Source organism: Notamacropus eugenii, chromosome 1, assembly GCF_028372415.1.
Source record: "Notamacropus eugenii isolate mMacEug1 chromosome 1, mMacEug1.pri_v2, whole genome shotgun sequence".
Classification (NCBI taxonomy): domain Eukaryota; kingdom Metazoa; phylum Chordata; class Mammalia; order Diprotodontia; family Macropodidae; genus Notamacropus; species Notamacropus eugenii.
In genome coordinates this window covers 24,495,121-24,513,459 of record NC_092872.1, presented here as the reverse complement: position 1 = coordinate 24,513,459, position 18,339 = coordinate 24,495,121, and the positions used below count along the sequence as shown (strand labels likewise).

The 18,339-nt window shown below is 34.3% G+C and overlaps 1 protein-coding gene and 1 long non-coding RNA gene across 6 annotated transcripts in view; one reads left to right on the top strand and one right to left on the bottom strand.

The window, feature by feature from the left end:
* Nucleotides 1–18,339, top strand: part of ADAMTSL1 (ADAMTS like 1) — a 1,091,970-nt gene that overhangs the window by 527,478 nt on the left and 546,153 nt on the right. The gene's annotated exons all lie outside the window — the stretch shown is intronic.
* Nucleotides 981–2,732, bottom strand: LOC140534533 (uncharacterized). The gene is made up of 3 exons (XR_011977354.1): nt 2,576–2,732; nt 1,261–1,348; nt 981–1,104 (listed from the first exon to the last, which is right to left on the bottom strand). It is a non-coding gene; the product is annotated as an uncharacterized lncRNA (long non-coding RNA).

Below are 18,339 nucleotides of genomic sequence, written 5' to 3'. Positions count from 1 at the left end.
ATATATTCCCCTGTCTTAATAAATGCTACATGTTCATTTTAATTTAGCCCTTTCTCGATGATACCTGGCCCATCAGCTTGCCTTAGGAAATGGATAGAATACAGTGCATAAAGTAAAGCACTAGCCCTGGAATCAGGAATACTTTGAGTTCAAACCCAGCCTCAGACACTTAATATTTGTGTGACCCCTGGGCCAGTCACTTTGCCTCTTCCTGTTTCCTCAATGGTAAAATGTAGTTAATAAAATCACCTACCTAGCAGGGTTCTTGTAAGGATCAAATTATATATTATTGGTAAAGAGCTTAGCACAATGCTTGGCAAATAGTACGTGCTTAATAAATGCTTATTCCCTTTTCTTCCGTTTTATGAGCATCAATCACCCCTTACTTCCATAATAAGTAGAGTGATACCCTCAGCAGTTAATTGAAGTAGAGTTTGACTTTCCTCTCTCTACTAAATTCCCTGACTACTGTGTCCTTCTAGACCTTCTGTCCCTTCTGCATTTGACTTTTTCAAGGCTCTTTTTTCCTTGACTTTGCTTTTTGCCTCTTCCATCACCACTTCTTACATGGTTCTGCTCACTTCACTCTCTACTATATCCTGCTTTCTTTCCATGTGTGTTCTCCCCTATACCACTTTCCTTTTTCAGGTGTTTCTTCTATTTCCCTTTCTGGAAGCTTCTTCTGTACTTTTCATCACCATCAAGCCATCATTTCCTTCATCATCACAAGCCAACTAGTGCAGCTGTGAATATTGAACCTAACGATCGTGTCATGTATCATCTTCTGCTCTGTTCTTCAGTTTTCATCACTAAAATGGACTAAAGTCTTTTCTGCTGACTTCTGTATACGTGACTCTACTGAATGACTGTGGTTGCTAGACATCCGATAGCCAAATAGCTGAGGTCTAACGATATGGAATGTGCAACAGTGAACTCCAAGGAAAAGAACCTGGACTCATATGTATATCTGTTACCTTTTTGTCACCCATTTCCTTTCTCTAATTCTTTTGAAGGATTTTCAATTTCTTCTCTTCTAGTACCAGAAATTTTCCTTTTCTCAGTGTATCCCATACCTTGTAGCAAATATGAGCGGAAGGGTTTAACCTGTTGTAAAGAGATATGAAATTTTCACCAAAATTTTGGGAATCCAGAGATAACTGAGTAATGTTAGAACACTAGGAAGGTTTCTACCATTTCTATCATAGACTTGTTTCTCTAAGAATATAGTAAACTAAAAAAATCTTAGAATTAAGGTTTTACCATTGTATTTTAATCTTCATTTTATTCTTCCTTCCTTTCACATTCTTTGTAATTAATACGATCACGTCTTTTATTTTTCTTCAGATCTCTGTAAAGAGGTAAAGACAGATGATAGTATGCCCATTTTACTGTTATTAGGAAGGAGACACTGCAAGTTTAAATGCATAGTCCAGAGATTCTTGGAATTCCAAGGGAAGTGCCCTATTGAGCAGATCTCGTTACCCTATTATTGTGGTCATAAGCTAATGTAGTTGCTATGTGTTACTAGAGTAGTTTAGCTTTGGAGCCTAAATTAAGATGTCCCTCTGTCTAGAGAACTGAATTTGAAGTTGGAAATTCTAGCTCCCATTGCAGAAGTCTGACAAGGCTCTGCTTTGTTTAAAAGATGTTTGAGAGAATAAGGGACAGATAATCCAAAACTAATGGGGTGATAAAGACTTGCAGCTTTATGAGAACCAGTTAGCTAAACAGAACCCACTCATGTCAATGTCAATGACTAGCAAGAAAACAGGAGGGAATGAGGGTATCTTGAAAGCCCTCCTAATCTTAGTTTGGGCTGATTGGCCATCCTCACCATTGGTGAGTCTCTAGGGTTTAATTATGGTTGGTTGTTCTTGGCTGCCCGTTTTATGCCATGCACTGCTGGATTGTTGATTTCCTGACTCTAAATTTCTATTCCTTGTTTCTCCCTTCAAAAATTTCATGGAGAGCAAAACTGCCTTGTTTTATTAACTGCCTCCCTTCCTGAAATAAAATACACTTCCCTAAAACTATGAATGCTTTAATTCGTAAAAGGTAAATGTAAATACATGTGTCTATATGTATGTGTATATATATATATATATATATATATATATATATATATATATATATATATATATATATTCAATAATTGCATTCATTTTTAACTTTTGTTTTTAACTGAATCTATGATATCACTGGCAGGAGATCTTCTAGAAATGAACTTCCTCTTTCAATGTACATCCACATGTTCTTTACAACTTAAATTCTCAAAGCCCTAGGTAACTCTCTCTAATACTGCAAATGATTTTCCTATGGTCACACCATCAGTAAATGTGAAAGGCAAGACTTGAACTCAATTCTTCATGACTACAAAGTCTGCTTTCATTTTGCTATGTCAGGCTGCTTAACAGCTGGCATTTATGTAGCCCTTTAAGATTTACAAAGCATTTCACTTAAATAATTTCATTTGATCCTTCTAATAACTTGGTAGAATAGATATTAAAAATGCTCAGATGGATCTGTGAACCTATTAATACGGATGTTCTTTCCAAAGATTTGAACCCATCTATACCTGCTCATATTGTGTGACTATTCCTTGAGTCATCTTTCACCACAGTGGATCTGTGCATTGTTCTAAGGGAGCCTTGATTTCTCCTGTTGTCTCCAAGGTTCCAGTAGAGTTTATTAAGTTGATGGGTTGGTTGTTGTCCTTTGTTTTCTAAGAGGACCAAAGTGACATCATCATGATAAAGTAAAGTTTCAGTGTGTCTAGCGGTGGCTGATGAGACCAATATGAGCTCCGAATGCTCTACCACAAGCTGGGCACAGATAGTTCAAGTGAATATTTGGCGTGGTTACTCCAAATCTGCACATCCTATGTTTACTTTGTGCTGTCTCAATTCTGCTTTGCTCGTAGAGCACAGCACCCTTTCTGATGTGGGCACGCCATGCTGAGCAGTCCTGTGCCAATTAAGCATAAGAGAAGATCCATACAGGAGATGACACAATTGTGAGGGATTTGAAGGATCAACCCACACACTCTCTGAGGAAAAATAATACCAGAAACATAGAAAATATCTAGACCTCCTTGACACACAAATATACACATAAACTCACACATACCAAACCAAGAGAACAGTAGTAACTACTGGCATATTCATCCTGTTCTAGCTACATGACATGTTTAAGAAGAGTCTAGACATACATCAAGGTCATCTCTGAGGGGAGTTTTAGTAACAAAGTTACATAAGCAGTATTTGACAAATAGATCACATCTTAATTATTATGTAATTGATTAAAAGATGTAGAGAATACGAGGATTCCTCAGTTCTTGTTACTGATCATAAGAAATCATTTGATTCAGTATAATTTTTGCACAACTATAAAAGATCTCTTTCTACAAGGTTTCATTCATTCAACTATCAAAATTGTTCAAGACTCTTTGAAAAATATATAATAGAGAAAATCTCATTTCTTGAGAGGCCGATCATTAACATTAGGTTAGGCATAAAACAGAGATGTAGGATTGCTTCACAACCAAATATCAAAAAACAGAAATATTAAAAGCATCTTTTTCAGACCATAATGCCCTAAAGTTATGTTTAATAAAGAGCCATGGAAACATAGGTTAAAAATTAATCGAAAATTAAATAATCTCATCCTAAAGAGCAAGTGGGTCAAAGAACAAATCATAGGAACAATTAAAAATTTCATTAAAGAGAATGACAGCAATGATACATCATGCCAAAATTTAAGGGATGAATCCAAAGCAGTACTTTTATAAAAATCTGTAGTAGAGGGAAACATCAAATTTCTTAAAGCAAATATTCTTTAAGCAGAAAGGGGTGGAAATGGCCAGGAGAAATGGGGTCACGCTACTAAATTCCAACCAGATAAAATATTGCAGTTCAAGATATTTTTTAAATGATATATCAGACTGCTGTGCTTTTCTAGTATGATTCTAAAGATTTTATCCCTGCAGACTCAAAGCTTCTACAGATTGAATTGGGTTTCAAAGCAAAACAAACAATAAAAAAAACTCTTCCCAGTGAGACTTTCAAGTTGAGTGCTTCTTCTTTATCTTTATATGAGTATTGGAGGAATATTTCACCTGGCACTTACATAAAGAGAAAAAGAACATGTATGGCGTAGAATAGAAGTGCTGTAGCACTGACTATAATATCATTTCCTTCCTTGGACTAGGTCAAATGTCTAAATGAGTATGTTGCAAAAATAATTCTAGTTTACGTTCCTTTCCGAAATCATAAGGAAACTTTATAGTAATTAGGAATTTTGTGCTGTGGGTTATAAGGAAGATGATAAGCAGAGAGAGAAGATACTCTTATAATCTGTTACATGCACTGGAAATGAAATGTCACTTTGGATTCTTCCTCTTCCTTACTCAGACTCTGTCTGTACTTTGTTGTGTGGTGCAACATTTAGAGAAAAAAGTTTTTGTCCCTTGAATCAGGGATTTTTTTATAACTTCTTTTGTTTATCATGGCCCCCTTTAGCAGTCTGGTGAAGCCTGTGGACCCCTACTCAAAATAACATTTTTAAATGCATAAAATAAAATTAATTGGAATACAAAGAAAACACTTGTATTGAAATAAATTTTCATCCAAGTTCATGGATCCCCTCAAAGGTACTCACTGACCCATTGGGGCCCATGGACCCCAGGTTCAGAAGATATGTCTTAAAGTATAAACAATAATAATTCCCACTATAACTTCAACCCATTCCCTCTTTCTTTGACATGGGGCAAAGTGAAAAGAATCCACCAAATAATACTTTTGATTGTTTGTTTGTTATGCCATTTGAACACTTTATAATGCCCAGTCCAAATAACCGTAATTCCTTTTCACCTCTTCTCATAGATTAATTTTTCAAACTGTAAGTCACTTTGGCTATTCTTTTCTATATTTTCTCCAAGTTTCATAGCATCAAATTCAGTTCAATTCTTTAGATATCTCCTTTGTGCATAGCATTGTACTCAGTGCTGGGTAAGATACAACATTTAAATAAGGCATGATTCCTGCCCTAATGGAATTTGCTGTTGATACTGTAAGTGATAAAGGCACACAAGGGATATGCAAAGGGCTATGAGAATTCTGAGGGAGAAGAGAAAATACAAGAAGGAACGTTTAAATTGAAAACATCTGAGCTAGTTTTTAAGCCATAATCATGGTTCTTTCACCTAAAGAAATGTCTCAACGTGTCCCACCATACTTGAATTCAACTGCCCCTTTTTAGTCTTTGTGATGAATCATAGTTCTCCAAGCAAGTGAATGAAACATGCACTGAGAAAATAAAGAGAGAAGAACTTAGGAAAAAACTTTAGGTGATAGCTTTATTTTCAGAGTGAATAAGAAAAGCCAGAGCAAAGTAACTGAGAATGAATATGAAAAGTGTTCTGATTTTATAAACCAACTAGTTTAGATATGTTGTAGACTTTTAAGGTATTCTTTTTCAGTAGGAGCACTATATTTATATATTTAAACTTAAAGACAGTGACTCTATTTTAAGTGAACAAATGTTATTTAAAATGTACCATGTTAAGTAAGCCTTAAAAAAAGTACAATTCAGTCTTACACAGCAGGTCACTAAAAGACTCCTATAAACATCTCAGAGAAGTAAAACTTACAGGAGAGATAAAATGTCTTCCTCTAAATAAAGAGAAACATGAGAAATTTGATGAGAACTGATATCATATATGAACAGGAAACCAAAATTAACAAACAACCAAAAAATAAGAGCCCCAATGACAACAACAACAAAGAAAACTTTAAAAATGTAAATTCCAGGAACTGGGATGGAAATTGACGTATATCATCATAGTTTTCTTCTTCTATATATATTTAAAGGGAGATGCGCAGAAAATCATAACTGGAAAAGAACTAGTGTGCCTGGCTAATTAATTGATGGATTTAACAAACTGGCTGTTAAAATGGCAAAGTATGTATGCACAACTTCCACCTAATTTTGTAAATCTAAAATTGACTTAACTGAGGTAACTTTTTAAACAAATTACTAAGATTATTTCTGGCTTGACAACATGACTGATCATTTCTTTGAATATGAAATATTTCCCCCTTATAAAGGTAATTATGGGCAAGTTTAGCTCTGACAAGAATGAATACATAACATGGATAAAATTATTAATAATAATAAATATTATTCAAGCTTGATATTTAAAAAACTAAGTTAGGATCTTTTTAATTATATATTTGAAAATTATTTTCTCCAGAATTTTGAATTGGGGCCACAATATAGAAGTTCTTTCAGGACAATCCAAATGGATAAATTGTTGAGCAATCCTTTTGACAGACATTTAGTAAGTGACTGTGTGTAAAAAGAGATACAAAGACAAATAAAACATATTAGTGTATTCACCCTTTAGTAGGAAACAGTAGATGCATAACACAAATTCCTGTATCATAAAACATTTCTCTTAAGGTTTTAAGAGAGTCATAAATGAGGTGCATTGGGAATTTGGAGGGAGAGATCAATTTCAGCTGGAGAAATAAGGAAAACATTCATGAAGAACGTAGCAATTGAACTGGATCTTTCAAGATGGGTAGTATTTCCTTAGGCTGAAATGATGAAGAGAGGGTATGGCAAATCTAGGAAATAGTATGAGCAAAGGTAAAGAGATAGTAAAGGATATAATGTTTTGGGGGACAGCAAGTAGTCTAGTTTTACTGAACTGTAAAATATAGAAGCCTAAACTGTTAAGGGGCCTTAGAATTCATTAGCTATACTCCACTCATCTTACAGAGGTCCAGGGAGGTTAAGTGACTTGCCAAAGACACAGCTAAGAGTGGCTCTGGGGCAAAAAGCCAAGTCTTCTGACTCTAAGAGCTATACTCCTTTTTAATCTCCCTTCTCTAAGTGGGAGATAAAACTGGAAAGGTGGGGTGGTACCATACTGCGGAAGGCCTAGAATACAAAGCTAAGGAAAGAGTTTGGACTTTCTTCATCATAAAATGGAGAAACATTGATGGCCATTGTTCATTCTGAGTGATATGACCAGAGCAGTTCATTAACATGAGTCTGACTCCAGTTCTTCAGATGAATGGACTGTAGGGACTGGACATGTAGAGAAGCTGTTGTATAGACTGTTGCTCAGATGAGATAAAATGGGGCTCCAAATCGGTTGGTAGCAGGGTGAAAGGTATGATACAGTATGAAATCTGGGTTCAAATGCCACTTCTGGCACTTGCTGTGTGTATGAACTTGGGCAAGTTGATCTCGCCAAGGTTCATTTTCTTTATCCATAAAATGAAGGAACTGAATTAAATGGCTACTGAAGTACCTTCCTGTCTGTATTCACTGAAAATAACAGAAAGGATGGATTGGAAGTATATGGGGGCAGAATACATAGGATTAGAAAGTTTGTGTGGAGAAGAAAAGATAAGTTAGGGGTGTTAATGTATTTGGAAGAAAGGTATTGATATGAAAAGAAATATGGGAGTCAGGAGGAGGAGCAGGTTATAAGGGGAGGGGACATGAGTTTGATAAAGGATATGATGTCTTTAAAGTGCTAGCAGCAGATGGAGCTGTCCAGTATGGGACTAGATTTGGAGCTTAGAATTTGAGTCATGTTGGAGATATAAATGCAGAGGTCATCTGAGTGGAGGTGATAGGTAAAGCATGGGAAACAATATGTAGGGAAAGAGTCTAAGACAGATTTTGGGGGAATCAGTGCATTAAGGAGATGAGAAGCAGAAGTCAGTAATAGGTATAAAGAAGAGTTAAGGAATGTAGGAGAATTAAGAGGGTACAATATCACAAAGCCAATGAAATATAGAGTTTCTAAAAAGGAATGGTTGTTGTCAGTGGCATCAAGGGCTGCACAGAGATCTTGGAGGATAAGAATTAAGACAAAACAACTGGTTAGTGATGTGACCTTTGAGAGACCAGTTCCCATTTACTGAGGGAAGATGAATTGAGAGGAACGAAAGAGTGATTGAGTGGGGAGGAACGTAACAAGTGTAACCATTTTCAGAAAGGTAGAGAAGAAAAAATGGAACGATAGGTAAAAGTTAAAGAGTTTGAGGCAAAGCCATTTTGTTCTTGTTTTTTTTTTCATATTATTCAACAATATCCTCTTCATTGAATTTGGAGAAGGTGAGGTTGAATATTCAGGAAAAAGAGATGATTCCTTGGACCTAAAACTTGTGTAGGTGGCAGCACCAAGAGCACAGGTAACTTATCCTCAGCAAAGAGAGCTACCTTTATCTCTGAATCAGGAAAGAGGGAGGAAAATCTGAATAAAGTAATTGACAAGTTTTAAAGTAGAGATGAGAGGAATTGTGTGACATGTTGGGCGGCTTCTCCATGAAATAGATTATCTGTGGAAAGAGAAAGTTATCCGAGACTTGAGAGCGGAGGAGTACTGGAGGAAGCAGTGTGAGAAGAAATGAAAGCCTATGATGTAGCAGTAAACGTACAATTAGGATTAGCTAGTATATACTTTTGTCCCTTAATTCATTTCAGTAGTACTGGGAAATGGCATTTTATCCCAAAGGCCTTATTATTCCTTTGTAGTTGGGAATGTTTGTTTGGGATGTCTAAAATTGTTATAGATTCTTGCATTGTTCCATGGTGACATCACAAAAATAGATTCCATCCAAGAGAGCCTTTGTCTTATAGAGAAAAAGTAGTATTGGTAGTATATATGTCTGTATGTATATGAATATATGTATATGTACACATAGGATTAATGGGCTATATGTAATAGACTTGCTCAAGTTAATTTTAATACTTAAACTCATCCAAAAGTACATAGTACCAGGGAATAATGAGATTGTGTGTTCACTAGAATGTTAATGATGATTCCTTCTATTTATGAAGCACCTTTTGCATGAGAGTAAAACTCATACACATTATTTCCTTTCATTATAGAGCTCTCAATAGAGATTTGCTGTTGAATATAATGCTCACTGCAACTATCAAGCATTCCATCATGAGAATAATGCTTTAAGATAACATACCAAGTACCTGTCTCCTACAGTGGTATTTTAATAAGGGTGGAGTGCATTTGAATTTATCTCATGTGGCAATCTGTGTGGATTGCCAAATCTCAAATGTGCACTGGAGGCCCAAGAAACAGCTATTTTTTAAAAAGGAATCTGATATTATTTTAGCTAATATTATTAAGTTTACTGAGTATTTTTATTTGCTTTTAAATACATGTTTTCTAAAAGATAACAGCTATATTTTGGTGATAGGCTTATGAAGTTCCTTTGTACATTTAAAATATCAAATGTTAGACAATAAATAGTGTAGAAATAATAAGTATTATGTTTTTGTCATGGAATGCATACCCTTCTGAAATTTATCATTATTTTACTATATTTTCTTGAATTTTGTAAACTCTGTTCAGTCTCTAATGAATATTCCAATGAGTTTATACACATCTGGGATGTAGAACTGGGAGAGTTCAGCCATATTCTAGACTAGAAGCTATCTTTCTGGAATCTGATATGGTTTTGACAAAATACAGAATGTTAATGACAGAATATAAATTTCTAAATTTCTTCCAAATACTGTATGAGGACTGAGCATCACCCTTGGATCTCTGTGTATGCATGACCTGTGTTCTCACTGTGACACACCATAGCTGAAAGTGTGCTTGCTGTTACTGTTCTGTGTTGAACAACAGAAGAGTTGACTTGATTTCTAAAATCAGACTTCCATAGTTGCCAAACATAATTTTCTTCATTTAAAATGAAAATAATCAACTTGGTTTAGCGGCAAAATAAATTTACTAGGCTAAATTTCATTTTATTAATTTAATTTTATTGAATTAAAATGTATCTTATTAGATTTTCCTCAACGTTTAGCATGTTGACGTCCCTTTTCTTCACACTGTCATACATGTTAGTTCTCCCACAAAGCTCCATTTATTGAGCTTAAAATTCACTAAAGCCACAAAATCTCTTTTAATTGCTGTTTTGTTTTTACATTATAATCATTTCTTGATATATCCCTCTCCCTTTTCCCTATTCATCAAACTATCTGATGTACTAAAAAATAAGAATGAAAGAGAAAAGTTTAGCAAAATCTTTATCTGACTTCTATGATAAATGGAGGGAGATACATTTTCTCACCTCCCCAGAGGATGGCTCTTTCCATTTACATTACAGAAGTCACCATTTGTGCCCTTTGTCTTGTTCTCTTTATGTTACTCTGTATCAAATTGTGTCTTCCTATGCTCCTCTGAATCCTTTGTATTTTTTTCTTTACTGTACAATAATATTCCATTGTGTTTTTGTCCAACGGATAGGTATCTTCTTTGTTTCTAGTACTTTGACTGCAAAAGGTATATTTATTATTATTGTTCAGTGAAGAACAAATATGCACATGTTGGTATTTGATATCTTTGTGCCTGATCCTTTTGAGAGATGTGTGTGTGTATACATATATATATATTATATATATTATAACCACACACACAAACAGGCTGAGAAGAAACTTAGATGAGGAGAGAGATAATAAAGAAGAAAATTATGCCGAGAATAAAGGAAGAAAAATTTAAAAAAAGAGGTATGTTGTTGTTTGATGAAGATCAAATCAATCCTAAATATTAAAGAGACCCCAAGAAGCAGCAAAAATCTGTGATTTTAGAGATATAACTAACCTCCAAGATGAGCTGGAGGAATCCCTTTCTCATACAGATGGGCAAAGGAAAGCCCAGGTGCCATTATATATTAATTAAGGAAACAGAGAACCAGAGACTGCTGTCTTAAAGACCAACCTAGCTCCTTTCCCATTCTAACGCACTGCTACCTCTAGATGAGTGTGTGACCCGAATAAACTCTTAAAGTATAATCAGAGTATCTCAAAACTGCAATGGTTCTCAAAAATCATGTAGTCCAACCTGAAGTATAAGTCACCTTTACAGCCTCTCCCTAAAGTGGTCACCGAGTCCCTTCTAGAAAACTTCCAGTGTTAAGAAACTCGCTTTGTCCCAGTCTCTCCTGCTTTATAAACCTTGCTTAAAAGGGAAATGGCTTAGAAAATTCTGGATACTTGATTACCATTTTAGCAGCATACTATGCATCGTCCTAAGGCTTTGACCTTAGCAACCTTAAAGAAACTAATATTTTGGCTATTTTATATGTATACATCTATATTTGTTTTTATTTATATGTATGTATAAACTATGTGTATATGTAGTATATATGTAACACATATGCATATATACACATGTATGTATAAAATATATGTATATATGCATGTACAGGTATGCATATGTAGATGTGTATATTATGTACATAAACATATATGTGTGTATGCGTATGTGAACACACATTGCGTTTCTGTTCATCTTTACCATTTAAGAGGAAAACTGTAAGATGGGAACATTTGAAGGAAAACAGAAAGACAATCAAGGGCTTTAAATCATGTTCTATGGGACATCAGTTAAAGGAACTGGAGATATTCATCCTGCAGAAGAGATGTTCCAAGGGGACAATAATAGTTGTATTTAAGCATTTTAAAGGTCACATGGAAGAGGGATTATATCTGATCTGTTTGGCCTTAATGACATAACTAAGAGCAATAGTTAAATTGCAGAAAAGTTGATTTAGGCTCAATTTAAGGAATAACTCCCTAACAGTTATTTCTGTTCAAAAGTGTAATGGGCTCTTTTGAGTTGTAGTGGGTCCTCTCTGACTGGAGAGGTCTTCGAACAAGGGCTGCTTGACTATTTTTTGAGGATGTAGTTGGAAAAGGTCCTTATAGGTTAAATTAAATGACTTACAAAATACTTTCTAACTCATATTCTATGCTTCAGACTATAAGGGAAAGCTAGTGGAAATAGATATGGTACAAATGAGTTTTAGACATGTAAAATGAAAGGAAAATATTAAAATGGTAGAAAGTTATAAAAGTGTCTTAGGGATTTAAGTTTTGAGCAAAAATAAGGTATATACTACTTGAGGAAAGAACGTTTGGGAGATGTAGAATGAATAATACTGCTAAAAATGGAAAAAGGGAGGCATTGTTCAAAAGAAATGATAGGATAAGAACAGGAAAAGAAAGCAAAGAATGAATAATGAAAAGCAGTGTTGGAAACTTAAAGGAGAAAATGTGAAAAGAAATAAAGAGCTGAATGAGGAAATGAGACCATGGCTAGAGGATCAATACCTCCTATTTTCACGTTGTAATTTCCTGAGTTCCATCATCTCATTTGGTTTATAATTTGTTCACAAAAGCCGCTTTTCCCATTTTCCAGCTATTTGACTATAAAGGAATGAGTCAAGTACAATTATATTTGTATATGCACATATATATATAGATATATGTATCATATATATTATATATGTAAAACAATAGTATGTAGAATACTCCAGTGAAGTAATAGTGAACGTTATAATATAAAGATAACAAATAATGACTCTATTTCTTTTTTTTCAGTTTCTAGTTTTCTGTAATCGCCCCCTGTGCTCTCACTTCCATTTTATTATGTTTTTATTTTACTTTGAACTGTTCATCAGCGCCATTTGTTTTTACATCACAATCATTTCTTGATGTAGCTCCTTTCCACTGATTTTTGCTTACATAATAATCTATTATTCTCATTTACCGTGTTTCATACATCATATGTTTATTCCACTCTTCTTCACTCAGTGAGCACCCTCTTCATTTCCAATTTACTACCAAAAACCCATTACTATTAAGATTTTTGTGTCATTTTAATCTTCCTTTCTCTGATCTCCATGGGACCAGATGACTAGTTACAGGATCTCTGGATCAAAGGGTGTAAACATTTTAATCGCTTTTGTCTGATAATTCCAAGTTGTTTTCCAAAATGAATTCATCATTCATAGTTTCACCAGTATAGCTATAGCACCCATAGACTTTTAACACTGAGTGCTTCTGCTTTTCTCATCTTTGCTGGTTTTCTGGGTATGCACTGAATCTTCAAATTATTTTAATTTACATTTTTTCTAATTAGTGATTCTGAGTATATTTTCATATGATAGGTGATACTTTGCAATTCTTTTAAAAAATTTTTGTCCTTTGACTACTTATCCATTGACGAGTTACTCTTGAATGTGTGTGTATGTGTATAAAGTTGAAATTCAAAATAAATATACATTTTTGTCAGTATTATCTGTTGTAAATTTTTTCCCAGCTTTATGGTTTCTTTTCTCCTTCTATTATTTTTTTTCCTTTCTTAGATTTTAAATTGTATTCACAATTATCAATTTTATCTTTTATGATCATGTCTAGCTTTTAGCTGTTAAAGATTCAACGCTTAACCATAGTCATGAAAGGTACCCTCTTCTAATACCATTGTAATTGTTTTTATGATGTAACACTTTATACACATCAAAACATCATTTTGGAGTTTCTTCCCACTTTTCCATTCCCTTTAGGACTTCCAAAATATTTGCCTTTCGTTCCACTCATAGTCCCTTTCCTTTCCTTTCTCAGTACTTCATTCTTTATGTATGTTTTTACTTAGTATTGTTGATATAATGTACATAATGTATACATTATATAATGTATATAGTTTTATAATATAATGTTGCTATAATGTATATAACTGAGAAAATGGGGAGGCTTAGCTAGAAATTTGGAGAAAAATAATGTTAGAGACGTGGACTCATATAGAAAAAGTTGGAAAGGACACTATCTAGAATAACTCACTAATTTTATAAGAGAGGAAACTGAGGCCTAGGGATACTCATTGACTTTCCCAAACTCACACATATGATAATCTAGAGTGAACGAGAAAACAGAGATTTTTACAAAAAAATGATCTTAGAATACGCAAGGTATGTACTCTCCTTTTTAGCACAGTAAAGATGGGAAGTATGGGGAGACTCTAATTTATACTCAGATAAGTGTGGTAATCTAGTATGGTGCCAGAAATATCATTGCTATTACCCTTGTAGTAAGATTCCCTCAGACTCAGAGTGATGACTCTAGTTCCCTTGTACTGCCTGTAGATTAGTGCGGATTAATGACTCCTCTACCAAGAGTTTCTCTTTCACCAAAGAGTACAAAGATAGTCAAGCTGTAACACGTTAGACCATAAACCCAACTGATAAAGACATACAATCTCATACAGTTGGACATTAGGCAACAATGTACTAAAACAATAGGAAAGGTGGTCCCTAGATCGTTTAGTTCTCTAAGAGTTCCAAGTGAACAATTCACAATACTTTGTTAAATGATATCCTCAATTTTGGTGGGCTAGGATATCATTCAATAAAGTTTGAATCACTGTTATCAGACAGTATACCTGCTTCTTGTTCTCCTAGGATGTTTGCCTTTTACCGATAGTAGCAAGAGGGATGACTTCACATGCCCTTGGCAGATTATTATCTGATCTGTCTGCAAAACTATAACTGGCATCCAAAATCTACATTTGTGTTTACTATTCCACTGTTGACCGCTTTGGCAGGGACTTACACTCTGCTTAGTACAACTGTTGAGGTGAATATTTTTTTAATTGGATAATAAATAATGGAAATCAATTTGTAAAATGAAGGTAGAAACAAAATGAGGATAAAAAAAGCTACGGGGAAAGATAGACTTGGAGGCAGTGGATAGAAAACTGGGTCTGGAGTCAGGAGGACAAGAGCTCAAATATGTCTTTAGACACTTAGCTGAATGACTTTTGGCTATTCACTTAACCTGTGTTTGCCTCAGTTTTCTCACTATAAAAATGTGGATAATAACAGCACCCACCTTGTTGGGTTGTTGCAAAGATCAAATGAGACAATGGGTATAAATTGGGAACAAATTTACAGAGGTTAGTACAAGGTATAAAAGAGCCAAATACTTAGGCAAACAACAAAAGCTGATTCTTGTGATCTCTAAGATGAGAGGCTAAAGGAGAATGGAGGAAATAGAAGCTTGAAACAGGAGGAATGAAAGGGGGTGCCTCAGCCTATAGGAATAAAAGAGTCTCACTGGTTAGCAGTCTCACAACAGGAAGAGTTGTGTGTTTCTAATAAGAAATAGAGGCCACACAATGAGTCTGAATGGAAAAAGTTGAGATTTAGGGAGAATATATCCTCTTAGGCAATGTTCTTCCATCTCTAACATCATGCCTCAGAAGAAGGAAAATTGAGACTCCAAGGAGCAACCAGCACCAAAAAGGGTAGAAGAATATAGACTTAATTACGATATCCTGAGAGATTAGGGATTATATCAAAGTAAACAAAGCAAAACTAATCAATTAATCATATTAAAATGGAAGGTGAATAATCCAAGCAACTGTAGAAACAGAGGAAAATATAACCTAACTATCCATAACTACATGTAAATGTGAACAGATTAAGCCATCCAGAAGAACCCAAAAAGTGACAGATCACACAAGAAAATAATACTCCAAGATCTGTTTCTTATAAGAAGCACATCCAGGATGCAAAGATAAACATAGAATAAGTATGAGAGGCTTGGATAAAGTTTACTCTAGATCAGATGAATCCAAAAACGAAGAGATGTAATCGTGCTATTAGAGCATAAGTAAAAATTCACAATATAAACAAATAAGGAAATTCCGTTATATGAAAAACTAAAAACATCCCAAACCACAAAACTTACTTGGTAGGTACAGAAAAAGAAAGCTTTTGTCAAAGTACAACAAAACCAAACTCTCCAAATATAGATACAGAGGGATCTTATTTCAGTTTATCATATAAAGTTACAGAAACCAAATACAACCATGATATGCGATGAAAAAAACAATAGAAGCATTCTCAATAAATACAGGAGTAAATCTAGCACGCTCTCTTTTCCCAACATTATTTGATACAGTTCTAGAAATACATGTACTAACAATATCACAAGAGTAAGAAACTGAAGGCATAAAGGAAGACTAAATAGAGACAAAACTATCCCTGTTTGCTGTTGCCATGATCGCTAAATTAGAAAATCATATAGAATCAGCGTAGAAATTAATTGAGTCAGTAGCTGCAGCAAAGTTTCAGACTACAAAGTAAACCCATAAAAATCCATAACATTTTAAAGAATAATAACAAATTCAGGAAGCAATAATAGAATAGAGTCTCATTCAAAAAACATATTTTTGTCCTTCATTTTCTTTTTTGTTGTTAATAATTAATTTATTTGTTTTCAGTTTTCAACAATCACTTCTGTAAGTTTTAAATTTTTCTCCACCTCCCTCTCCCTTCCCTTCCCACAACAGCATACAATCTTATATGGGCTCTACACATACATTCTTATTAAACATATTTTCATATTAGTCATATTGCATAGAAGAATTAAAATGAATAGGAGAAACCATGAGAAAAACCAAACCAAAACAAAACGTAGCAAAATAGAAAATAATCTGCTTCATTCGGAGTTCTGAATCTATAGTTCTTTCTCTGGATGTGGATGGCATTTTGCATCAAGGATCTTTTGGTAATGTTTTAGGTCCTTGCATTGCTTTGAAGGGCTAAATCTATTAACAGTCCTCACATGCTATGGCTGTTACTGGGTATAATGTTCTCCTGGTTCTGCTCATTTCACTCAGTATCAGTTCATATAAGTCTTTCCAGATTTTTCTGAAGCCCGCCCATTCGTCATTTCCTATAGCACAATAGTATTCCATTCCATTCGTATACCACAACTTGTTCAGCCATTCCCCAATTGATGGGCATCCCCTCAATTTCCAGTTCTTGGCCCCCACAACCATTCAAAAAATATTGCAAAATGCACAAAAACTTTGGGAGCCAATCTACCAAAGTATATCTCATACTTCTACAGACTCAAATACAAAATTCTTCTTAAAGAAATTTTTAGAAAAGCATAATAGCAAGAGGTATATTCAGTGCACATGGCTTGGTCATACCACTATAACAAAAATGATAATAAATACTTTCAGAGTTAATTTACATTTTCATGCCATACTATACTATGAAAGAAATACTTTTAAGAGATAAACAGAAAAATAAAGTTCTTTTAGACTACAAAGTATCTATGACATCAACGGAAATAATAGGGGAAAGGAGGAATGAATTTCTTATGTGGTTTGCTCTCTCCTGGATTTCAACTTTGTCTCCAGAAATCCATCTTCCTGTAAGATGATATCATCTCTGAAGCATACTTCCTCATCACCCCCTGATCATGACGTCATTCCCTCCCTTGGTTTGGAGGGGATGGAGGACAGCCATTGCACAACTCCTTACACATCCTTCATATAAGGAGGGGGCCTAGGACAGCCACCTCATCATTTCCCACAGAACTTCCTCATGACTCCTAGCCACATCTGATGCCATCTTTACTTTTCGGCCTCTTTGTATGTTCTGTCTTCTTCTATCAGACTGTAATTTCCTTGGGGGCAGAAACTATCTTTCGCCTTTCTTTGTATCCTCAACCCTTAGTGTAGTGCTGAGCACATAGCAGGCTCTCAATAAACGTTTATTGACTGTCAACTGTTGTGAAGAGGGAATAGTACTTCTAGATATCAATTTATAAAGTATTAATCATCATAATGATTTAGTATTGTTTAAAAATAGATAAGTGAAACAAAGAAATGGATTAAACAAGAAATAATTGAGCTCAATAACCTAGTGTTTAATAAACTTGAAAATATAAATTATCCTGGAAAGAACTATCTATTTGATAAGAACTTTTGGGAAAACTAGAAAGAAGTTTTTTTCAAAATTAGGTTGAGATAAAAATATTTTACCATATCTCACAGCAAATTTCATATATATATATATATATGTATACACACATATATATATAGTCTTATTAATAAAGTCTACAATATAAAAAAAATTAGAAGATAAACAGTACTAGTGGGGGACCTCAACTGCTCCCTCTCAGAACTTGATAAATCCAATAAAAAATAAACCAGAAACTAAGGAGGTAAACAGAATATTGATAAAGGTAGATATGACAGATCTTTGGTCAAAATTGAATGGCAATAAAAAGGAATATATCTTTTTCTCAGCAGTACATGGCACCTACACAAAAACTGACCATGTGATAGACCATAAAACCCTCAAAATCAAATGTAGAATGGCAGAAATATTAAAAGTATTATTTTCAGATGATACAATAAAATTACATTCAACAAAGGGTCATGGAAAGGTAGATTGAAAATTAATTGGAAAATAATCTAATCCTAAAGAATAAATGGGTCAAAGAACAAATAATAGAAACCGTAATTTCATTTAAAAGAATGACAATAATGAGATAACACACCAAAGTTTATGGGATGAAGCCAAAGCAGTACTTAAGGGAAAATTTATTTCTCTAAATTCTCACATCAACAATGAATTGGACATGCAACTAAAAAAAAACAAAAAAACAAAAAACAAACAGAAAAAGAACAAATTAAATATCCCAAACTTA